At 45.1% G+C, this 25,580-nt stretch overlaps 1 protein-coding gene across 2 annotated transcripts in view; it reads left to right on the forward strand.

The window, feature by feature from the left end:
* The first annotated feature begins 4,311 nt into the window (after positions 1 to 4,311).
* The window catches only part of LOC133347622 (fibroblast growth factor receptor substrate 2-like), a 34,400-nt gene continuing 13,131 nt past the window's right edge, over positions 4,312 to 25,580 (forward strand). For both annotated transcript variants that reach the window (XM_061560056.1, XM_061560057.1), the window contains exon 1: positions 4,312 to 4,436. The gene's annotated coding sequence lies outside the window, so the exon portion shown is untranslated. The remainder of the gene's footprint in view (positions 4,437 to 25,580) is intronic.

Genomic DNA, 25,580 nt, shown 5'->3' on the forward strand with positions numbered 1-25,580 from the left:
TATGTGCCATGTTATGTCAATGCTTTAGTTTTCCCCTCCTCATATGTCATTGGGATTCCCCCCCAAGCTATCATCGTCTTCCATGTGCGAAATAAATCTTAAAATCAATTGCCGGAGGCTTTGGGGAGTAGCTTGGAACAGCAACGGATTGTTGAATCCGTCTGTGCAGCGCTGTGAGTTCGGCTGCTTTAAAACGAGTGTTGGGGTTTTTTTTTCCGGGTACATTAATCAGGTTTTCCTCCCACATGCAGCCAAACGCTTAATTAATGGAATTTAACCGAACGATCCCAAACAGGACCCTCCTTCAAGTGAGGCCTCCGTTGATGTGTACGCTACAATTCGACGTTATTCCAACAGTGAGTGCCGGTGGTGTTAGTTTAACGACGCGGGAGTTCGCGACCAAATATTTTTCACGACAAAGGTTTGTTTCTTTGGAGAGGGGGGGGAGTTAAGGCAAACCCGACTCATTTTCTGTGTCAATTTGTGACCGCCAGAGGCCGCTGCTGATCGCCTCAGCGGTCACGAAAACGGAATTCGATTTTCCCGCGCTTTTTATCTGGCCAACGGTCATTTCCGGTCTCGCGCTCAACCCCTGGGGGGTGGGGGGGGTCGGAAATTGGATCAAGAGGGGGGCTTGGTCAGTGGGGAGGGTGGGGGGCCGGAAGTAGGACCGGGGGAATAGATCAATTGGGGGGGGATGAAGAGTAGGGGCCGGAAGTAAGATCGGGGGATTAGATAAATGGAAGGGGGGGGGGGTTTGAAGAGTAGGGGCCGGAAGTAGGACCGGTGGAATAGATAAATGGAGGGGGGGGGGGGATGAAGAGTAGGGGCCAGAAGTAGGACCGGGGAATAGATAAATGTAGGGGGGGGGGGGGGGATGAAGAGTAGGGGCCGGAAGTAGGACCGGGGGAATAGATAAATTGGTGGGGGGGGGGGGGTTGAAGAGTAGGGGCCAGAAGTAGGACCGGGGAATAGATAAATGTAGGGGGGGGGATGAAGAGTAGGGGCCGGAAGTAGGACCGGGGGAATAGATAAATTGGTGGGGGGGGGGGGGTGAAGAGTAGGGGCCGGAAGTAGGACCGGGGGAATAGATAAATGGAGGGGGGGGGGATGAAGAGTAGGGGCCGGAAGTAAGATCGGGGGATTAGATAAATGTAGGGGGGGGGATGAAGAGTAGGGGCCGGAAGTAGGACCGGGGGAATGGATACATGGAGGGGGTTGAAAATTGAATCAAGAGGGGGGGCTTTGTCAGTGTGGAGGGTGGGGGCCGGAAGTAGTTCTGGGGTAATAGATAAATGGGGGGGGGGGGTGTCAAGAGTGGGGGCCGGAAGTGATTCCCTGAAGAGGGCAGTGTGGTCGAGAGCCAGAAGTGGGAGGATCCGGGAATGCGAATCGATTCATCGATTAGATATATCGATTAATCGATTCGTTATAAATCGTTAAGATCACGATTGCGTTCGTCGAGCGAGGTGAGTTCGAGTTATTCTCGATACGTTGGTTTATGGCCACAACGAATTGTAAAGTGAAAATCGATGCCCTCTGTAAATTTAATCGCGGCCATAAATCGTGACAATTGATGAACTTGTTCAGGCCAAAATTGGTTATACTCGTAGTGCGTGCAATGATGGACTGATTCATCATCAAACTTAATTTTAACAATATGCTTGCACTCCGGTATATATTTTAAGAGTCCGTCTTAAGGTATGATTTCCATATCAACTATAGATGCTATAGTTTCACACCGCTATGAATGATATACCATCAACGATACTGGGACATAGCCTAACTGCACTAAACGGATTCACAAAATTGCGTATTCAAAAGATACACAACACCACTATAGAGTGTAAAGATTCACAAGATGAGTTTAGAGTCGCAATTCCCAACATTTTCTCATCGAAACGTGGAGAGGGGAATTCATTCCGGCTCGTAAAGTCTTCAATACACGTATCTTGAACGCAATCGACATAAATCGATGGATTCATATCAGAATATGTATTTATACTGGAGGAATCCGATGAGCTATAAAGCTCTTTTTCAGATGTCCAGTCGGGGCGGGTAAGAACTTTATAATACAAGAACATGATAGAAGTGCAAGAAAGGTAAATAAATCACCCAAACACATAAAAATAAACCATCCGTATCCCACCAGACAAAGCCCACTGAGGTACACGACAAGAGGCAAACAAAGACTCAACAAAGTCTATAACAGGCGACGTTTCGCGCAAGGGCCACATTTCACTGCACGTGGCCAAGGGAGAAGAGTCCTCGGCGCTCTGAATATTGACCGCTGCATGATACGTCGCCTATTTGATGTTACTTTAAGGCAGTTTTATTGACGAATGTATTGGATGACTATAATTCTAGATTTGAAGCTTTCGTGACTGCAAGGATTCATACTCTTAGTTCTTTCGGTAAAGTCACGTAGGTAAAAAATGAAATTAAGAACATTTAATTTTAATTTCATTTTTTACCTACGTGACTACCGAAAGAACTAAGAGTATGGATGACTATATTTTGTTATTTGCGCTCGTGCACGACAGCCAACGCAGAATCGCCAGATAAGTTGACAAGAGGCAAGGGAGGTGTTGGGGCTGGTTTCAGGGTGGTGGGGGGTGGAAGTTCCTCCGGGAGGATACGAGGTGGTGGGGGTCGTGGCGAGACGCAGGTGGCCAGGGCTCTGGAGAGAGGAGACGGAGCTTTTAAACCAACTAGATAAGCAGACAATATCACATGCGTTCTGTTTAATCGGGTGAGAAGTCGAGAGACGGGGAGAGTCTAATTTCCAATAGTGTTCTGGGTCACCAAATTGACAAATGCCAAACTAAAATAAATAAACGAAGCGAATAGATATACAGTAGATAGTATTGTACTTCTTGCATAATTTCAGTAGCATTGTTTCAAGACAAACAAACTTGCTTGAATTAGTGCTGATGACCGGCAAGCCAAGGATTCTCTATTTAAGATATCGGACCTTTTGTTTAAATTATCCACGACGCCAATTATTGTTTTGCAATAAAGAACTCGACACGTCCGTCAATAACACTGCCTTCAAAGGGTAAGGGCCATTCATCATAGCTTTTACATTGCCCGAATCGTCGCCTATGATATAGCTTCTCTTTTAAGGCCACTGTCGTTGACAAAATTTGTTGAGTTTGCCCCTTTATATTGCTGGTGCACCACTGCCAACGCAGCAGCAGCATCACCAAAGTGAGTACCAAACTCGGTTTAAATTCCATCCGTGTAACGGCCCCAGATCTCTGGAATCACCCAGCGAACATGTTTGTGATTAAAACCTTACCATCCTTACTCGTCATCAGGCAAAGGCTGATGACGACCGCTTGTGTTGCGATCGAAACGTCGTGATTTGTTTTATTTTATTTCGAACTACGTGACTTTACCGAAAGAACCAAAGAGTATGGATTCCTGCAGTCACGAAAGCTTCAAATCAAGATTCTTACCATCCTTGTCCTACTTTAATTCGATTTTGGACCTGCTTAGCAGCCTTTAGGTTATCCTCATTGTATGTGATGTGTTCTATGAACCTTGTATATTTATGTTGTACCATGTTGATGCACGACCTTGTAATTCGGACCTGACAATGTCTACAGTATTTGCTTTTTGATTGTTTTTTTTTTGCTGTAGCCAGGCTTCTGTGGGATAACCAATTCCCTATCGAAAATGAGCATTTATCGCCCAACGGGTTTCCATACCTGTCAACCCCTTATCAGTGCCCTACCTTATTACAGACCAATTCAGGCCTTATTCGTCACCCCGTGCTCTTATAAATCTCAACGTTCATCCAACACAGTCCCATCACGAGGGAGAAACAACCAAATATACATTTGTTTGCCTGTATTGAAACGACTGTACGCCGTATGGACCTGGAAACTAAATTTCCCTGTACAAGAATACGGGCAAACCGTATGGGTTGACAAGTATGGGTTTTACCCTGTGCCAGAATAAAAACTCCTAATAAACAATTGCGGAACAAATAGATACGGTACGTATTCCTTGGGTCTTAATAATAACAACAAAATAATAATTATTTTTCTTCTATCTACGTGGCTTTACCGAAAGACCCAAGGAATATTAATCCCTGCAGTCACGAAAGCTTTGAGTCAAGATTTAGGTACGGCACGTTCATTTGAAATCAATAGGGAGGAGTCCACGTGTAGAGGGGGCGGAGTCTGCAGGCGGCAAGGGCGGGGCTAGAGCAGGAAGGGGCGGGGCTATAGCAGGAAGAGGCGGGGACTAGAGCTGGTGAGCGGGGGAGGGGCGGAGCGACTGGGGAGGGGAGGGGCGAAGGGGGGGGGCGTGGCGTGACCCGTGACCCCGACGTGGAGACCGCGCCATTGTTCGCGCGGGCGCCCCGAGAGAAGAAGCGCGGCGCTCGCGATGTCCGCCCCCGCGTCGCTTCGGCAGCCCTGACGCCTGTGAGTGTGCCGCTCTTCTCTCTGCTCCTCCTGCCCGCACCACGTCGTCCCCTCTCCTACACCCGACCGTTCGTTCCCCAACCACCTCCTCGTCGCTCTCGTCTCTCCGCTCGCCGTGCGCCGCTGCTGGCCGCGAGGGTTGTTTTCACGGCGGCGGCGGCTCCGTGCAACCCGGTGGTGGTGGTGGTGGGGGGTGCTGGTGATGGCGGGAGGATGAGGAGGATACCTTCACCTCTTCTTTCTTCTGATCATCGTCATCTTTGTTGGTGTCGTCGTGTTGTTGTTGTGAGTCGGGCATGGAGGGGGGGGGGGAGGTAGTCGTCTTTGTCCTCGCAGGTCTGTTGGTTGGGATTTGTCTCTAGTCCTGTGTGAGCAGCATGGGGGATGATGATGATGGGATTTGTTCAGAAGCGATGTCTGGTGGTGGTGGTGGTGATGGTGGGGAACATCATCTTCACAATGACCACAGTTGCCAACGGGACTGTCATCGGCATTATCATCACAAAGATCCGCAGCAGCACCGTCATCATAATCGCAGCTTTATCGCCGTCACTAAAATAGCCATCAGCACCATGAAGTCGCCGTCACTTCTTATCATGGTTGTACATTATGGTCATCAGCATCATGTCCACATCATTGTCATCACCATCGTCATTCCCATCAATGCTGTCACCAACATCGTAACCATCGTAATCGCAATAAATATAACTCGCATAACCATCACTAACACAACGATGATCATTTTAACGGCCAACATTGTCACCACCATCATCATCGCCGTCTCAATGTGGTGAGAATGCTCCTCTGCTCCTTGTTGGCTTGACCAGGCAGCGCCCAATACAGCCGCGAGGCCAATGTCACGATTGTACTATGGAGCATCACGTAGTCCCCAACATCATAACAGTCATCATCTTGATCAGCATCATGAACATCCTCATCCGCGTCCTCGCTCACCTTCGCCGTCATCACTTTAATAATCATTATATGATCGCAATGCCCACTGCAACAGAGATTGCCTTCTCTCGATCGGCTTTAGCGTCACACTCCACGGGAGGTGGATTACTTGGTTCATTGTTGATGAGGGTCGTGTATTTGTACGTTTAGCGCCAGGCGTAAGCATTTTAGAACTTTCGGCTTGACCCCCTGCCCTATGAGTGAAATAAATCAACGTGAGAGTTGATCGATTGTTGTTTTTTGTGAGGAGTAATTCGAAATTTGTTTTTCAGATTGTTCAAGTGATAAGTGTAAAGTCCAAAATTTTGGCTCAACGTTATTCCAAATTTCGGCTCCATAGCTCTTTTAGAAAATTATTTATTTACATTCGTCCCTCAGTTACGATCGCGTCCATACAGTACATACCACTGCATCTCGTCTGCCTAATGTGCATGTACACCATTTCAGAACTACGAATTGTAGCAGTAACATGCATTTATAAGTTGATGAAGTGAATAAGCATATACTTCTATTCAACGAAACTGTTTCGGCACAATTTTAACCTATACTTTAAATTTGGCTAACAGTCTACTAAACTTCAGGATTAAACCGTTGTGAACTGGTTTTGCATGAACAGTTTACAGAGTTCGACTCTTACTAAACCGGTTTACTTCACGCAAGATGGACTCGTGGATTAGTATGCGCACAGAGGAGGAGAAACTGGGAAAGTGAGAGGCAGTAAGAATTGAGCCGGGGGCTACGAAGAAGAGACGAGGCCACGGTTTCTCTTTATTGTTCACCACCGCCTTCATTAATTCAACGAGGAGGATGAAGCGGCAGTCTCGGCTCGTTTTTGTTTTGTCTTTTGTCACGGGTGGGTTTAGGGTGAAGCTTTGGTTTAGCGTGTGGCCCCGCAGCTGGTCCCCGACGCCGACTTGGTGTGGCCGCTTGGCCCGTGAACAACCCAAGACTGAAGGAGTGCACAATAAGAGAAAAATGGGCCCTGACAAACGCCGAACTTGAGTTTTTTGGCCACGGTGAGGGTTCGTTTTAGGAGATTGTTGTCTAGTTTGTTTGGGTTTGGACTTGTACTCACGGCTTGTTAGTTATGGTCATTGTAAGGGCTATTACAAATAGCTGGGAGGCTAGGTGATTCGGGTTAGGACTTGGACTAATGATTGTCTTGGCTAGTTTGTTAGAGTTAGGGCCAGTGTGAGGTCTAGGACAATTATCTATACGGCTGGTTGAATATGATTAGGGGTTGTACAAATGGCTGTTTGGTTGGTTCTTTAAGGCCAGTGCAAGGGTTGCAAATAGTGGCTGGTTGATAAGTAAAAGTGATTGTGGCTGGTTGGTTAGAGGCAGGTCCAGAATTTGTTTGGCCCGTGTCCTCTGTCCACTAAACTGCCCTCTCTGCTCCCCAGTGCAACGTTCACCTTCTTCGGTTGTTGGCTGCTCCTTGTTTCTCGTGGTTTACAGTGCCTTCATGAATGAATACGAATCCAATTCATGCCCTCTGAATTTTGCACAGCTTATGCAAAACATCTGATTGCGCCCGTTCTTTGGTGGTACGAACTTGGCGCGCGTTCACCAGCGGACTAATATTGACGCTGCTTTGTAGAAATATGCGGTTTCGCTGTAAGCGTTCAAATCGGTTCTCACAGTATAATGCGTCGCATAATGTAGACAAGAAATGTCGTTGTACAGTGATACCGACGGGGAGGTATTTTAAACACTTTTTTTTCTCACCGCAATGTTTTGGCAAGGGAGCTGTGAAAACGCCTGGGATAACCAGTGGCATGATTAAGTTGTCAAAATTTATTTTTGAAAAAGCAAAACTATGCAAGCATTGGAATCTTCAGACATCACGAAAGTCAGTATCTCCATGCTCAATTGCAAGATGGGGCAGTGCTCATTTGCAATCATGGCCCTGAGCGATTTATGAAAATTCCACATTTCCATGGCTGAGATCGGCCTTACGTTAGGATTAGCCTATGACCAACTCAACTTTAATAATCCCCATGTGGTCATGCCAGAAGCTAAACATAATTTTTCCTCGTTGTTACTTGAATAGGTGGCCCTGGCCTTTCCAATTGCTTAAGGTGTGGATTTGGAAGCTAGACAGAATATGGCAGTATCGAGTCCCTCGTATGAATGGGTTTTTTTCTCTGAGTATTGCTTCCTCCCACATGCGAAACAAATTGTTAATGGTCTACGTTCAGTTTAAAAACTCACCAATGCAGGACCCGCCTGAAAATGTCTTGAGACTCAGCGAGGCATTTCTGGGTAGATGGCCATCCGCACTGTTCTCCCAAAGTGGTGGTTGTTTTTTTTATCAACCTCTAAAGGATGATGGACTAAGTTGGCTCACAACCAAAATAAAAAATCTGCATTCTGAATGCGAATTGAGTGCTTTGACCGCAGTACCATCCCGTCGGATCTACATGCAAATGAGTTTAACTAAAACATTCTTCATTATAGCACTTATAACCTCATAACATTAGACTCACTGGTCAAATCCAGTGTTCAGGGAGTCACAAACAGTTCGTAGAATGTTTGTGCAAATGTACGTACTGCACACTCGGTGCCTTGGGACAGCAGGAGGATGCCACGTGAATTTCACCTCTGTGCGAGAGCGGCCGTCGCCTGTTCTGTGAATATTGTTCCCTGAGCATCACTATTGCGTGATGTGCATTTATTTGTCGTGGAGAGCTCCTCGCCAGAGTCTCTCACTGTTTGCCAGTGCAGTGGGAGTGACTGGATCTCTTGATAGTGCTTTTACATGCTGGGTATCCATTAAGAAGTAGGATAAATAACTGCTTATTTGAATCCAAATTGCCTGTTTTTATTTTCATAAGTTGAGGAAATGTTACTGTTTTTCAAAGCACAGTTGGCGGTGTGTGCCGTGATTTGTGCGGTGTTTTTACAGTAACCTCCCGGTTATAGCTGTAATTGGATGGAATCCATCCCGTGTAGCTTATATTGACTTAAGACCTATTTACTATGTCCAGAATGCATTTATTCGCTTCCACACCTCCGATTAGCGCAGTTGGCTATGTACGGTGTGAAAGAGGTTCAACATACAACACAAAGCAAGATATATTTTTGTTATGAAGTATAAATACTCATCCAGTTATATCTATTCTCAAAGTAACTCTTATTCAAATCAACTACACTTATTCGAAGAAATACGTGAATTGGAAACCCAGTAGCGGTGGCGCTTCCACCTCTGGCAACAGTGCTATGGAATTTCAGCAGATCACAGAGAAAATACAATTCGCTTTGACCCAGAGGGATTTTTTGGCCACAGCGAGTTCCTCATTGCTGGGCCCTCTAGCTGAGGATAAAACTCCTCTTGGCCGAACGGGTGAAGGCGTGCCACTGCCAGTATTTAATATTGCACTGCTCTGAGCACCTGTGATACACATTTTTCAGTATTCTTGTAACTTCATTGATTACAATTGGTTAATGTGCTCATGCGTTACGTGCATCGAATTGTATGCGTAAGAACGGTAGGTGTATGAGTTGTTTATGTCGTGCATCCTTTGGCTTACAAGATGAGCGAATCTGTGCACCAAGTGGGTATCCATTGCAGAGATGGAATGAGAAATTATTAACTCATCTCCAGGCGCTTACTGGGTTGTTGTATTGTACAACTGTCAGATTTGGCGACAACTTCATCCAGCAGTGGACTAATCATGACCGATAATTATATATTGTACATATTTGGTTCATGTAAACCCTGCAGCCACCAGAGGTGGGTGCTACGTCAACCACGGTTGTAAATTAATAAATAATTGGCTTCATTTGTGGCAATGCATCCTCTTACAAAGGGGCCCAACTTGTTATATGCCTATTGCAGCTCACGATCTTGCTTATAATAGAACATCCGGATGGCACTTAAGCCATCAATGGGATGTGTAAATAAATACTTAAATTTTTATAATGTGGAGAAACAAATACAGACAGGAGCCATAGTCAACATTTATTTTGTTACTAAGTGATATACGCCACCCTGTGCTCATTTGAATTTAAGAAAAAAACATGTTTTTGTATATTGAACATGTCTCGTGCGTGAAAAGATTCAGAACCGCGTTATGTTTGAAGGATTGAAAAAGAATGATTCTAACACATGCCATTCGATGCACGCTTGCATTGTGGGCGTACGTATTGATAGCGATCAATGTGTCGTGCCCACCCCTAGCATTTACCAATCCGGATTAATCCCTGCTGTGTTCATTTTGTATTTGTAACGGTGAGCTGAAATGGCTGTGCATTTTTAACTACATTCACGTTGGTTCATTATATTTGCTGTATTTTCATGAAATATTGGTTGTGGTAAACAATTCTCAGGCCATCTTGTGCTGTTGCTGGAAAGTGGTGTGTGTGTGCATGGGTATCAGTGGGGAGCGGTGGTGTAGCGGTTAGCGCGCTGCTCTACTAACCCGGCCTACCCGAGTTAGATTCCCGCTCACGGCCAACACAGTGACGATTATCTGAACTGGTCCCGGGCCTCCCCTACGTCGACTCAGCTTCAAATTATTACCTGGTGTGGTGTGAACATCGCCTCTGGGGAGACAAAGGCGGTTGGGCGTGGTTCTGGCCACTCACCCCCTCGTGTGCCGTGCTGGCCTTAAAGATAAGTGCTCGCCAACAGCACTTGCCCCAACAGTCTGTTAAGGTTATACGGGGGTCTTTGCATGCGTGTCACCACTTCTCTGATGCTTTACCAGTGCCCATCCAGGGGGCATCACGGGGGGTGGGGGTTGATGCGTGTTGCGTGTGGCGAGAACACTGCAAATATATACATTTCAATGAAGGAATTACAATTGAAATGCATCCACATTGCACATTTGAGGGCGGGCCACAACATGGCACAGCAGTGCATCTGTTTTTCAACAGAGCCGTTGTTATTGCCACCCGTTGCGTTGTTCGCTCCTGTAACTGATTAATGTTCCCTTTAAATATACTTGGGTGTCTTGATTTTGGTTTTAGTTGGTTGTCTGTCGCCTACAAATGCACCCAGTTGCACGATGGTCTGCTAATGTAAAGGTTTTTTTTGTCAATAAAAGTCTACTTAGTGGAGGAGGTTTTGCACATACAAGTACAGTACAATAGTTTACTGCAGATCCTTGGCTGGATTATCAACATAACAAATGTACATTTTCGTCAGATTTTTGGTGAAAGTGTGCCGATGTCTCTCTGACCAAGTGGGGCACGTCCGTAGTGTTTTGGCTGATCCGGTGGTATATTAATGTGATTAATAGTGTTAAAGTGTTTTCGATATCTAAACATTAATTGTTGAAACGTGCCTTTAGAAAGCGGTCAACTAAACGTAACAAGGCAGGACCTGCCTGTAAAAGAGATTTTAGACTGAGAGGCTTCTCGGATAAATAACAGACATCGTCATTTTCCACCTAATGGTCCAGTCCGTTTTCGTTACCACTTAAATGTCATTGCCATGGTTGATTAGGACAGTCATTTAACGTGCATCTCAAGTCCTTTGTTAGGCTCAGTGTCTGCTTTTGTTAGCATGCTGTTTGTGTAGTTTTTATGACTTCAAGTGATAGAATGGCTGTAAACTATCCCACCCCTCTGTTTCACTTATTCGCTGCATTGCGGGTCGTAAAGCGTCTCTCTGTATTGTCCCTGGTGAGCACTGAATTAGCATCACCTGTGTGAACTCACACCTGGTTACTAATTATGGGTAAGCGTTCTGTAAATAGGCAAGGGCTGTTAGGTTTTTATTGCGGTAGCGTCTTAAAATAGCTGTGGGATCACGAGTGTGTGCGTTGTAAGAAGGAGCAGGTGCTCCCGGGCATGTTGTGTTTTAGATAAAGTTGGTTTAACAAAGTACAAATCAATACATGATGTGTGGCCCAAATGCCCCTTTTTACTGCCTGAATGCCATATGTGTTATCTGGGCCCCACCACTCATCCCTGGCTGAAGTGAGGGGGGTGTTGGATGAAGGGGTATGTGAAAAGGGGGGCTTGTCTACAGGGGTCCACGTGTGGGTGGAGATGCGTGCATCATGGGGGTGCATGCATAATCATTGGCCCATAATATATTCACTGCTGGATGAGGGCATCACGGTGTTGGATATCTTGAGGGGGGGGGGTGTTTTGTCCTTTGGCTTGCTACTCTATAAATTTCGATCACCAGCCATCATCTTGTCCTGCCGAAACCCACTACTTTGCTCAATGTTTCCAATTAATTTCATTTCATGGTAGGTCATATGTACTGCTTGAAAACTTCATGCAATCCGTAAGTTGCTTTTAATTTTCAAATAAAATTTCCCTGAAGTTCTCTAACCTGCTCTCGTTTGCCTCAATATTTTTGAACTCGACTTTGCGTTCAGTATTTGCCCGAGGTATACATACACACTCGTGTATTTTTCAGTTGTCCCACAAATGTTTTCATTGGTTGAGCTACCTTATTGTACTTGACTTTTGCTCATTTATTTTGGACCCAGCTTTTTCGCCATCTTTGTCCTTCAATAATCTCCTGTAGTTCATTTCCATTGGTTGTTGTAATGATTTGTAAGCAAGTCTGATACTGGCTAATGTTTCCGTTTGGTTATACCTTTATTTCTTTAATTATATTCTCAACGTAGATGCTCCATGTTGGTTCATTACCATATCGATTTGTTTGAATGAATGCGTTAATATCCACTGCATCAAAAGCCTTTTCATAGTCCACAGAAAGCAGGCATAATCGTATTTGATATACATAAATGCATTAATGCATGCATAAATAAGTGTGTAATTGAAGGGATGCTCTCCTCGAGGGGTTTGTGAAGGGTTTATTCAATAAGTAGTCGAAGAGAGTAGGGGGCGTGTGTGAGATGGTTGACTAATGAGTGGGTGCATACATATATATTCTGATACCTGAGGGGTGTCTGAAGGGGGTTCGTGTATTAACCGTTGAATAAAGTATAGTGTATTGAGGGGTGCATGAATGAATGGGTACATACATGTATAGGCTGTTGCATGAGGGCTGTGTGAAGGGGTTCATCAATAGTCAAATTAATAGTGTGGTGTGTGTGTGTGTAAGAAGAGTGCTGAATGAATGGGCATGCACATATAGGTTGTTGCATAAAGGGTGCTTGCTTTAATGAAGTGGGGTGTGTGTAGGGACCTCTGTATGAATGAGTGTGTTCATCAGGGAGTGCGAGTGAACCGGTCCCTGTATGAAAGGCGGTGTGTTTGAAGGGAAGCCTGTATTAACTTATGTGTGCGGCAATGAAACGATGCACGCACAAACTGGTGGGTGTTTGGTGGGGTGTATGTGTGAGTGATATTATTTGTGCATGGTGGGTTGTATGGGTCACGGTGTGTCCCGAGTGATAGTATGTGTGTGATGAGCGATGCGTGTCAGTGCAGGGGCGTGTGTGTGTGATGGTGCACACAAGTAATGGTGTTGGCGAGTGATGGTGCGTGCGGTTATCCGAGTAGTTGCGTTTCGCGGGTCCATACCAGAGTAAGCCATTGGCACTCTCTCCACATTCCCGGAGCCTGGACGTGAGAGGCAGACCAACCGGCATGATTTATCTTCCGTCTGAGAGCTTGTCTCAATTTTGATAAATGTCTGCTTGCAAAGATAGCTCCCCTTTGATAAGGCTCCCCGGTGTTTGTGCGTCTTCACATTGTTGTTGTTGTTGCTGCTGCTGCGGCGTTTTCTGAAAGGGCAACGCATGCCATAGATGGCTAAAATATCTGAGGCCACGTCCCTAAGAGAACGGCTTACTTGCAAATGTATAAACACAACAGTGTGGCCGTTGTGTGCCTCTGGGGTTGCATCCATTGTATCGGGCAATATTGATGTCGTTTTAAAGTGCACAATTCAGAGACCACTCTTATGCGCAAAGCTTCTTGCGTGTGCTGGGGTAGCATCATGCACGCACGTGAGGTCGGCCCATCACCATTTGCATTTGCCTGACGTGTACAGCATTGCACTGCCGCTCGCAACCCACGTTCATTAAATTGTTATTTAAAAAAACGATGTCTCACTGGCGCGAGGGTAAACAGTTTGAGATGTTTAGGTAGTAAACATGCCATGATGCATCGTTTTGTCGATTAAAACATTCTCTCGCTCTACATGCGTTAAAATGTGCGTGTGAGAAACTAATATATTGTTTATGCAAATCACATTCCAATGTTGAATAATCTAGTGGAGTGAACAATATTGTACATATGACACTTAAGACACGAGAAATGATACAAATGAGACAGCACTACCTTGGTATTGCCTGGTAATTCTGACATTGTGTAACACCCTGAGATTAAGTATTCACACTCCATCCTTGGTGATTTGATTGTCAAATCACGGATATGATATTGCACAACATGGGAGATATTTATGGCATTACTTTTGTTTAAAGTTTCTCTGTACAGTGCCTTCATGGTGTCTCAATGTATTTAGGAATATATTGACATTCTATTGCATTGCTTGTATTGTAACATGTCAGTATTGCGTGTTCTACTCAGAACTGGTACTGTAACAGTTACATGAGTAATTTGATTAATTGTGAGTTTGCAAGAAATCCATGAGTAGTTGTAATCATCAAATAATTGCTAAAGTTTAGTGAACACTGCTGAGGTTTTGGGTTTGAATCCCAAGTTAGCTGATGCCTGTGATTAAACTGGTTTTTCAAGTGTGGCGCATTGATGGTTTTAGCCAATTCACCAATGAGCCTACATAAACGATCAGAGTTGACTTGGTTTGTCACTTAATTTGGCTTATTCCAGTTCTGTGAATTAAAACTCTGTTTGTCGGATGGGCAACAAACGAATACTCTTTGGAGGGCTTATAAAAGTGTCCATACGACCGATAATAGACTTAATGAAGTCTTACAGGGTCATTTTATAAACACAAGGTGATGTCCCACTGTTTGCTGTGAGCGTACCAAGTGCGAATGTCTTCTATCAAGACATCACGGCGATGATAGCGCAATTGGAATATAATTGGGAGTAACCAAAAAAACAACCGAGAGAGACGTTTATCTACCACTGCCAAGACGAACAATAGACGAGCGGTGGTAAACTGGAGTTGCTGTGGCCGTACAGTGGAATATCCCCACTCGGCGGGGCCTAATTAGGCGGGACACGCACAGCATGGGTGCCTAACCAACGCCGACAGTGTGGCCTTTTCATGGCCGTGCTGTGTGCGGCGGTGTGGAGCTGGCGAGGGGGATGGGTGTGTGGATGCGGGGCGGCGTGCATCTATTGAGGCAGGGCCGTCCCGCAATCTTAGGTGGGCCTTCTGCGGTTTGTTGGGTTTTTGTGTGCGCCTTAATCTCTCACTTGAAAAATGATTTTTTTGTTTCTTAAAAAAGTTATGAAATGTTTCTGCTGAATTTATGGTGGCCTTCTACACTCGAGACTAAATATTTTCAGTCCTTAGTTGGCGTAGATGATTGATGCTCTTTCAGAGGTTTTTTTCTGACAAAGTATAATGGCATTAAAGGCAGACCCGCGGAGAGGGACACTTTGTCGGCTGGCGTGCGTATTTTCAAATGGCCAAATGCCACTGACTAATCCTGCATTAATGCGATGACATGTTGAGAAGCCGGTTAAAACAGAGAGCGTGAGACGCACCCATTGGCTGGAATGCTCAGGAATGTGTCGATCCTGGGGAAAAAAGTTTGGAAAATTAATTTGGGGGTGAAATTTGGCCAGTGCAAGGGCTTCAGCAAACCCGGGCACCAGGCCCAACGACTGAGCAAGCGAAAGCGCCGTGGCACGCTGGACAATGTGCCACGTCGAGACTGTTCTGCCCTCGTGTGGGCAAGGAGGAGGAGCCGTCGAGGGCACCCATTGCTCCCCACCGCTGCCGCCGCCACTGCTAGCCCCCTCTGCATAGCCTCTCTGACCGACGGCTTGCTGTTGCTTTTGGGCAGAGAGAAACTGCCGAGGGGCTGTGTCTTTCAGCACAGTTGAGTTTTTTGGAATCCTCTGGCTCCCCCTCCCACTGCTTCTGCTGTTGCTTTCCTCACCCCCTCCACCCACCACCTCACCTACCCCCCCCCCCCACCACCACTACAGCCTGCACGGCTCCCGAAATTCAGCAGCACGCGCGAGGGCCCGGCAGGGTGAGAGGTTGTGGAGAATGTCAGTCACTGATTTGAGCTTTGCCAGGTCTTAGCCTGCGGCCAGTGCTACCTGCACTGCACAGACTCTCCACTTAACTTGCAACGTGGCTGTGCTGTTCCTTAACTTAAGGCAAGCACATGCTTTGTGCCGTCTCGCTTTCTCTTTCTTGTTTATTATTTTATTTTCTCCGACACCGCAATGAAAAGCAAAGGACGTTTACAAATGGGAGTAAGAAGAATGTAATTTGTTTACGCAGAAAAAACCTCACTGTTTCGTTTTTTCCCTGTAGAGTCCTACTGCATTGGGATGTTTGTCCATTTCTATTTTAAGAAGTCTTGCCTGTGGGAAGAAACTGGGATACCTGGGAAAACCCACCCTGCATACAACATTCAAAGGTCCCCGCAGATGACTTAATGAACCCACTTGCTGTTCTATCCTATCCTGGCCACCTCGCAGCCCAACAGGTATTGGACTTTGACAAATCTGCATGATCCCTCCAGTGCTGGATCACAAGCCTGCACTACCACAAACGTTATTATTGTAGAGACGTTATTGCAATCTGTTGCATTTCACTTAGACGTTGTTTTGTTTGTCTGACTCGGTGGGCTTTGTAATTACAAGGCTTAGTGTTTTAAACACGGCATCAAAGCACTGCTAATAATGGCTAGTTATTGCCAGAAACATGATCGACTGTACTGATAACGGTTAAAATATAATTGTTGTATATCAAGTGCTCACAAAATAAGGGGCAACAAATTGGTGGTTAAGAATGTGATGTCACGCAACATTCATGGTAACACTGCTCTTTCGGTATTTAAAGCATAGTTACAATATTTGAAGGTGGATTAAAAATCTGTGGTCTGATAGTGATGCATGTTAAGTTGAGTACATTTTTCTATTAAGGTTTACCTTAACAGCAATATATCGGTCTAGAAAAACCAGATCTAGAGACATCCGGAGAAAACCCATGCTCACCAGACCTTGTTCCCAGTGTCTTCCACATGTCTTCACAGCTAAAGATTTAGCCACCGGGGAAAGTAATTTTCGAGTGACTATGAAGCAATGTGTACTGTCAAGGAGTGCTTTGAGGCCCTAGAAAAATTGTTCTTCCCTGCGGGGGATTACATCCTTGTGACGTTGGTGATGTGCTGAAAATATTGCACTTAAAGAGGACCATGTAATGAAATAACACCACTTCATCAAGCCATATTATCGACCTATATCAAGATGAAGATTTTTGTTCACCCATTATGGATCTAAAAAATTAAGAAGTATTGGCTTTTCAACAATTGTGTTTGAGAGCCACAGGTCTATGTCTGCTAATCTTTATTCAGGATAACGCAACTTGAGTGGCAAGGAGCAAATCTCCAAGTGCCAAACTAAGACATTTTAGTGAGTCGTAAGCTTGGAAAGAGAAACATGCAATGCTGGCCTCATTTTATTTTCTCATGTCTCTGTGCAATGCGTAAGCATTTAAGTTGTTATTTTTACTGCTCTGTTATACAGATGTGGCTGGCCGGATAGTACTTTGGTTAGATCATGCTAATCACAAACGGTTCATCACACCAGGCCTAAGAATATGACTTTCACTTGGTGCTGTCCACAGTGAATTGTACGCGGAAAGATTTCCCCCCGTTTTGGCAATCCTGACTTACACCACCAGTTGAGATGAGCGTCAGGTCTATCCATCGCTTCAGTATGGAGACTGGCTATAAAAAAAAACCGCAGTACTGTAACGTTGGGTGCTGTGTGCAGCAGCGGGGTACGGGTGACGTAAGAGTTTTTGTTCGAGCATTTAACGCGCCTGCTGCCCAGGAAGGTTGGTATTAACTCTTCGGCTGTGCCTTAGCGGAGGGCACGAATGGTCGAGAAATCGAGTCTCGCATGGGACTAAAGCGGGGCTCGCTTTTCAACCCATGCCGGGCCCTCTCGTCCGCGTAGTGGATTCCGCGAGGGAGTTACCCCACCCTCGCATGCCCGCCCCTCCCTGCAGCCCAGGGATTTACATGACCCCGCCACCGCTTGCAGTGGAAAAAAAGCACACTAGCGCGCACGCACACACACGCACTCACTTAATAAAATAAATTTACCATAGGCTATGAAAGGATGCAATGTGTGGTGGTGGAGGGAGGGTGGTGAGCGGGCGGATGGGCGGGTGGGCTGGCGGTTAGAGTGGGTGGCAGAAAAACGAAGTTGTAAATGCAGAGTTGGCTGCCTCCTGCCCTTGTGAGCGCTAACTGTGAAACCCGCCTGTGTTGCGCGTCGTGTGTGCGGGTGCCCGTGTGTGCCTTGCAATCAACACCAGCCGCTTTCTCCCGCGGCCCGCAACGCGAGCTTACCATACTCCCTATCGCTTTACCTCTACCCTCACCCTGCCCAGTGCTGCACACAATATGACGCGCACCCACAAACAACCACTTGCCTGCTAACGCACAGGCACAAATCCCTAATACAGGCCTTTCTCAAGGCCTAACACAGGTTGATTAAGCCCCTAATGGCTGGGTGCGTTGCCAGCTGAACTACTCGCTCACAAGGGTGACAATTACTTGGGAAGGGGGGGGGGCTCCTGCCTGGACGCCCGGGAGGCTGCCAGCCCCACGGCCGGCGGTGCACAAAGGGCCTCAGTCAACCGGCCAGCGCGTGGAACACTTGCGTTCTTTCATTTAACATTTTTTTTTGCAATCAAGTGTTGAATTTATATATTTTTAAGCCAGTGCCAGCAATGCGACGCTGCCTGTTCGGCTTTGGCCGAGAGATCTCGGGCAGCATGCGCTGTTCTCTGGCTGCCTTGTAGCCGCTCACCCCCCCTGCCCCTTACCCGATGTCGTTATTCGTGATACAGGGTTGGGGGAGTTACACAGAGACCCTGCTGGGAGAGCAGCCACACCACAACCGTGTGTTTATGCTCTTTATAACTGCTATAATAATAGCAATAGTTATTTGGCCGGGAAAGCCATCCTGGATACAGGAGGCCACCATCTTTCCATAGTATTAATGTTATTGGCTTCCCATAAAGTGCGTACTCATGAACCTTGAGTGATGTCCGGCTGAGTGTATCATCCGACTAAGACTTTTACTCAAAGTTACGATTTTGAGATTGGTGATCTAACTGCAGCGCCACCCAGTCACGTTTGCAGTTATGAATGTGTAGCCATTACCTACTTTTATCCAGATAGAGCCTTGCTGAGTCTCAACACGTATTTTTTCAGGAGGATCCTTGCATTGGGATGTTTGATCAGTTACTTTTATTTGATTGTTTTGCATCTTAGAGGAGAACTGTATGTCGTGCTTGGGAGAAAATCCATTCTACATGAAAGGGGATTACACCTCAAGCTCCAGGAAATACGGGTCTTGAACCCACTTGCTGTACTGCCACCTGGCCACCTGCCAGCACAGTAAATAGCTAGTTACATAAAGATCCATGAACTAAAATGTATTTGTACGTTAATGATAGGGTAACAGTCTGTTGTTTTCAACTATTATTTTTCTTCCATTGTAGATTCTAAATGCTTAGATGGCAAGCACTTTATATGTACAGTTTAAACCCTGGCTAGCCGAGCTTCGAATAGTCGGATTTCACATTTAGCTGCACCAATGTCGGCTAATAATAATACAAATCTTCAACATTTTAAATGCAAGAACATATAGTAAATGACATAACTTGCTATATCTTTTATAATATGTTATATACAATGTATAATGTAATGCACGAGAATTTGTTACACTTTGTGTTGTTTAAACTGTAATTACGTATTAATTGTACCTGCTGCAATGCATTAGTGGTGAGTTATGGGAGTAGGGGGATGGTAGGGAGGGGTGGGAGATGTGGGGATGTGGTGCACCTCGGACAGATGGACATTAATGTACAGCATAGCGCACACCGCACATGTACCGAAAGTATTTTGTATTGTTTGGTGTATAACTACACGCATTGCACACCAATATCGTGCGTTACTTACTACCTAGTCCTCGTTTAACGCGGTAGATGTGTTCCTGAAAAGTACCGCGTTATGCGAGACTAATTTCCCCACGAATAATAAAGTTTGGCGAAATACGTTATACGCACACAGGAAGATGGTCGGACGAATAACTGATGGTAAGTCGCCGCGTTTCTGTATCATTCCGCGCACTGTATCTTACCGTACAGTCGTGCAGCTCAAGAAAGCAGTTCGTTGTAGACCACGCGTTATGACGGGCTCCTTCCGCGTTGTAGCGGCCGTGTGTTCCACGGTATGCGAAAAGTGTTTCCTAATGGAAGAAGCGCGTTATAGCGAAAAACGCGTTTGGTGAACACCGGTGCGTTAAGCGAGGACTTGTTGGGTTTTTTTCTATAATATGCGTTTTAATTTAAATCATAGAAAGCCGGACTTGTCAGCTAGTTTGACCAGGGCCTTCCCCCAATTAGTCTGGCTAGCTGGAGTTTTACTCTCGTATTCTTCCGCGACAGTATTACCGCAATAGGTTACCAAGCGGGCGGTCGTGAGTTCAGTCCCTTGTTGTGGTTGACTGATGAACCCTATTACTGGATGCGACATGTCACTGTTTGCCAACAAATCGTCATGGTCCAGGTTCACAATTTGATTCAATAATAAATTGTTTTACTTTGTTGGGAATATAACACCTCTAGTGGCTGCAGCATTCGCATGACTATTACATATATTATCAGCTATTATCAATCTTCTGATGGATGAAAGCCTCCCCAAGCCAATACGTTAATAAAAAATAATTTATTCTCATGTGCACTAGTCAGTGAGTGAATAGCGAGCTTAATAAGCGGATTGTAACACATGAATCCGTGCATCTTTAAATGTCTGCCCCCCATTATCATCTTCCTCATCCTTTCATTGCCTGTAAAATGAACACCAGCTGCTGAGGCTGCATGTCTGCACAGCATTAGCTGCTGTCAAGACTGGTACCCTTTAAAAGAGACGAGTCCCTGATGCAAGAATGCAGACTTTCCTTGACCAGCTGAGGATCCGTTAAGATACAAATAGCTCTCTATAGAACTGGGCTTCTTTGATGGAAACAAACATCACACTGTATTCAATTACCTAATGCAGCAACGTCATTACGAATGCAGGTAGCGCGTGCGGGAAATCAGAATTAAATTATTATTATTATTGTTCAATTTTTTTTTTTACCAATGATTTTGCCGTCCATCACTATCCACCAATTAAATCATTGCTCCATTAGGGTAATTGAATAGTCGGTGCACATCGCTCCACAAGCCACAGAGTCTCATTCCTTAAATGCGGAGCGCTCTTTTGTATTAGTTCCCCTGACGTTATTTTCTCGAGCTAACCATTTCTAATTTATTTTTACATTTTCTAAGCGTGGCTTGGTGAAACGCCAGTGAATGTGCATATTCATCCGATTTATTTATGTAAACTTTGTCGTTCAACCGCAGAAGCGGGGTGTTTTCTAAACATAGGGGAAGGGGAGGGGGTGGTATAAATAAATAAAAATGCCGTTCGGCTTTCGCTAACCTGGATTGTGAGGTCCCCTACTGTGTTACTCCACAGTCACCGCCTGGATATCTCCTGCGACCCAGGCTGGTTGATTTATCTCCAGCAGCAGTTGGCTGAGCCCTTTAATAAATACACATTTGAAACGATTCTCTCACTGAAATTCGATGAATTGTCATGATTTAATTCAAGAATCGATTTTTTTATTGGTCTCATTTGTGCTGTCGTCTTCTCCCGTCAAACTTTGACTCCTTTAGCACATGTTTATATTAGCTGTCACCTTTGTACCGTTTCCTTTGTGATCCCGGTTGAATTTGTACCGATTTCATAATATCTCTCCATACGGTCTTTCTCATGTGTACGACGTCATTTGTATCATCTCACTCAAGTCCAACCTTGGGATTAAAGGTAAAAAAATGCACACATTTGCACAAATGGAAAGAATTGGTCTTGTACGTGTGTGGATGCACGTTCCCTTTCGCTCAAAGTTTGTTTTTAATGGACGAATTGTTACGTGACGGGTAATGGGCATCATCTGGTGAGGTGGGAAAGTGTGTTCAGCAGGAGCATGTGGTGGCGGAGCCCCAGGTGTGTCACGTGACCTCCCATCGTGGCTCACTAGCAGTACTTTTGCGAGCAGTCTGTTGAAGCCAATGATTGAGTTGGGGATCGGTGTCAGTACTTCTTCATAAGCATATTTTACAGATGGTGTACATTTCACAAGGTGTGTGTGTGTTAATGCGTGTGTGTATGTGTGTGTATGCATTATGTGGGGAGCGGTGGTGTAGCGGTTAGCGCGCTGCGCTATGAACCCGGCAACCCGAGTTCGATTCCCGCTCACGGCCAACACCAGTGACGATTATCTGAACTGGTCCTGGGCCTCCCCTAGGTCGACTCAGCCTCAAATGAGTACCTGGTGCGGTGTGTAAACATCACCACTAGGGAGACAAAGGCGGTCAGGCGTGGTGCTGGCCACCCACCCCCTCGTGTACCGTTGCGGCCTTCATAGGTGCTCGCTAACAGCACTTGCCCCTACAGTCTGTTAAGGCTATATGGGGATCTTTGTATGCATTCTACATCATGTTTATTCGACTCTCCAGCTGGGTGACACTGGCTCATAAACTTGACTCGCAGCTCGCAAGGTACAATTTCCAATCCCAGTTGAATGAGCTCGGCCTGGGAGGAATTGATCAAATAAGTATCATTGTGGTAAGTCAACACTACCAATCCATTTAGGAGGCTGACTGCCGTCATGGAAATGTGGAATTTCCATGGAAATGTGAAATTTCCATGACGGAATTGGGGCCAGCAACAGAGATGAATGCCGTTCCAATGTTCGTCTGAGCGTAGAGACACTTTGGCACTAATAGACTGTTGGTTGTCCTGACTGTACTGTCCAGAGCTTGTTTTGCTGTTCCGTTGGGTGTAGTCGGGAGCGATTTAGTAAGTGCCCGTAAATATTAACTCTCCGCACTCATTATATCTAAAATTACACCCCTATAGGGGTGGTAGGGTGAAGGTTCAGTGGTGAATATAATAATAATGTCCTTTGTTTATCCAGAAAAGCCTGCATTGGAATGTTCAGCCAAGTCCTTACTGAGTTTTTTTCGTGTGTGGGAGGAAACTGGAGTACTCAGAAAATGCCCACGCACACGAGGGGATAACATTCAAGTCTCTCCAGATAGGCGCAGTACTGCAGCCCATTTGTTGTACTGCCAGCTCCTGGCCCCTTCATATCACAGTTGGTTTGGAGTCTCATAGCACACGAGGATCTTTGTGCGATCCACCAATCCCAACTCAAAAGCACTGGATTGCAAGTGCAAGTCGACACCCAAATTATATCTAGCACTAAATATGGGCCATGTTCAAGAGGGATTTATCCTTCAAAATGTCCCAGATATTATCATGAGAAATCATATTTGCTTCCATTTTGCGAATGAACCCACAAAGGCACAACTGGCAATCGGGGAACAAACAGGCAGCGTTTTTATATAAAAAACGAGTGTTGCCGTAGAGATTTAATTTAATGCTCTAGATTTTTTTCTGACAATTGAAACTCAGTGGAATGTTGATATCCCGAGGGTCGGGTCACTGGTTACTGAGTTATGAGCCCGTCGACGTTGACAGTGCCTGCAAACAGCATAGATCTGCAGAGCCAGACCAGACGGCTGCCACACACCATGTTCCTTGTGAGTCTGGACCAGGGGTCTGCAACCAAAATAACAAGAAGGCCCATTTTTTTCGAATTCGGTACAAAACTCAATGTTTCAAGAGCCGCAGTGCATGTGAATACATACGCGCGAAGCGGTCCGTACAGAGCCGCATGCATCTCTGGAGCCACAGGTTGACTACTCCTGGTCTGGACGAAAACTTTGAGGTGATTACTTTTCTTCATTCTCCCTTATTAAAGGAAGACACAACCCAAACGACAATTGGGAACTCGTATTTAGTTAACCAGAAACAATATTAATTTGCAGAAATACAGCAATGAAATGTTTTGACTATATATATTAAAAACACCTTGTTATTCACCTCTGAAATTACAGCGAAGCGTTTCAAATCCTGGACCAAACTCTGACATTATCTAGTGTGTGCCTAATTTGGCCACCTATAATGTACCACGAGTAGGGATGTAACTGCATTGAAAACTCCTATCATGCACTGCGTATGGAAATGTTGCTATAGTGGTTGATTGACATACTTTAGCTGTAATGCCGGTTCCCAGCATGCATTGCACAGTGAAGTAGCAGGAGTGTTTTTACCCAGTGTGCACTGCACATCGTGATGGAGCTGTAAAAACAACAACACAGGCCACAGTGAAGTCACTAGAGCGTGCCAGTACCTGCATGCTTATTTATTTAGTTTCATCTTTGCTTTTAGTAGCAGTGTTCAATACTTTACGAGCCAAAATAAGGTTATATTTGAAGGAGAGTAGTCTTGTGCCAGCCTGCTCTTCTACCTTGTTGAAAAAAATCTCACCATTAAAATCTAAATGTGCCATTGGTGGTGACAAGAAGTCATAAGATGAAAACATTTCCATTCACAGCTCTCACAATGAGCACTACACCACCGTGTATGTTAAAGAAAATGACTAACTTTTTAATGAAGTGTGAGCTCATTGAAATGGGGCTTCAAAATGGTTTGAAATGCACACAGGGCAGAGAACTGTTAAGTGGATATTTAGATAAGATTTTCTTTATTTAAAGCAGGTAAGTCCCAATGAGAATTCTAACATAATACGCAATCCAAAATACAAACAGCTCTTATCTTTCAGATACGCCCAGTAGCTAGGCAGTGTGTGCAGAGTGGTCGGACCATGAGTTAAGCTTTAAGAAACAAAAACATTAAAATCATTGGCAGATGCCCTGTTATTGTGGCGCTACTGCATTGACATTGAAATGTACGAGTGCTATTACATTGACATCACAAGTATCATAATGGCACCCATGACTGTGATGTTTTTTAAAATCGAAACTTCATACTCTTGTTTGGGCAACCTTGAATCCTCTTCCTTTATTTTACAAATATATTGTGGTTAACCATAGTTGGGTAAAAGGCCAGTTATTTGTTTTGAAATGTATTTCAATTATTGAAACTAGCAAAGAGCCCATTAAGATGCCATTAAGATGGTTTTCATAACCCTAACAAATATGGTTATGATTGGTAACTAAATTGTAATTTATTTAGACTCGAGCAAGAGATCATTGGTGGAGTGGTAGTGCAATGGTGTGTGCGTTTCACTGTGAACCCAGCGACCCGTGTTCGATTCCTGGCCTCGGCAAACATAAGTGGCTAAAGAGATAGCTGAACTAACCAAGCACACGTCTCTCTTCACAAACCCACACCTAATCCAGCGTGGTGAAGTACGGTCATATAACCCCTCCGTGACGAAAGGATATTTTCATCCAGCAGTGGACTTATTCGGGCCGTACGTTATAATAGTTCATTGAGGTTCTTTATCACTTTTTAAATGGATATATGTATTTACAGGCTTTATTTTATACCACTTGAGAAATACAAAAATATGTTTGAGGTGTCTGGTTTACTCTGGGATTGATGACACGTTATAATAAAGTGAGAGAAAAAAAAACATTAGCGTGCACAACCGAAATGTAAAACATCAAACACACAGGCTGGTGAGAGTGGAGGAGGACCCAGTGTGTGTGTGTGGTTTTTTTTGTTTGCGATGGCTAGAGGTGAATGGGGGTGGTAAGGATTGTCCCGCAAGTTAATGTTTAAAGAGCGGGGCGCAAGCGGCAGGCGGCACAGTCAACAGCACGAGCTGAGCGGACTGAGCCGGGCTGTGCGCCCCATGGCAACGGCCAGCGCCACACCACCACCTAGCCCAGGGTGTCGGCAACCTTAGACTCACGGAGCCGCATTCGGCTCTTTAAATATTGCTTGGTGAGGCTTTTTAAATCCTTTTTATTAAGTTCGCGTGCTTGCGTGCTTGCTTGCTTACGACCGTGCAAATTTCGGTCGTTTTTTAACCCACTTCCCGTGATCCAATCGAGCTGACATTTTGCACACAGACTCGTTGTGCGAGACAATTAATGTTCGTGAAAATTTTTTTCCAAAATTTTACACTGTTTAGGGAAAACAAATTAAATATTTAATTACCAATTGCTTAATACTGGCAGACAATCATCTGACC

Source organism: Lethenteron reissneri, chromosome 26 (assembly GCF_015708825.2).
Source record: "Lethenteron reissneri isolate LAM-NWPU_2019-01 chromosome 26, ASM1570882v1, whole genome shotgun sequence".
Lineage (NCBI taxonomy): Eukaryota > Metazoa > Chordata > Hyperoartia > Petromyzontiformes > Petromyzontidae > Lethenteron > Lethenteron reissneri.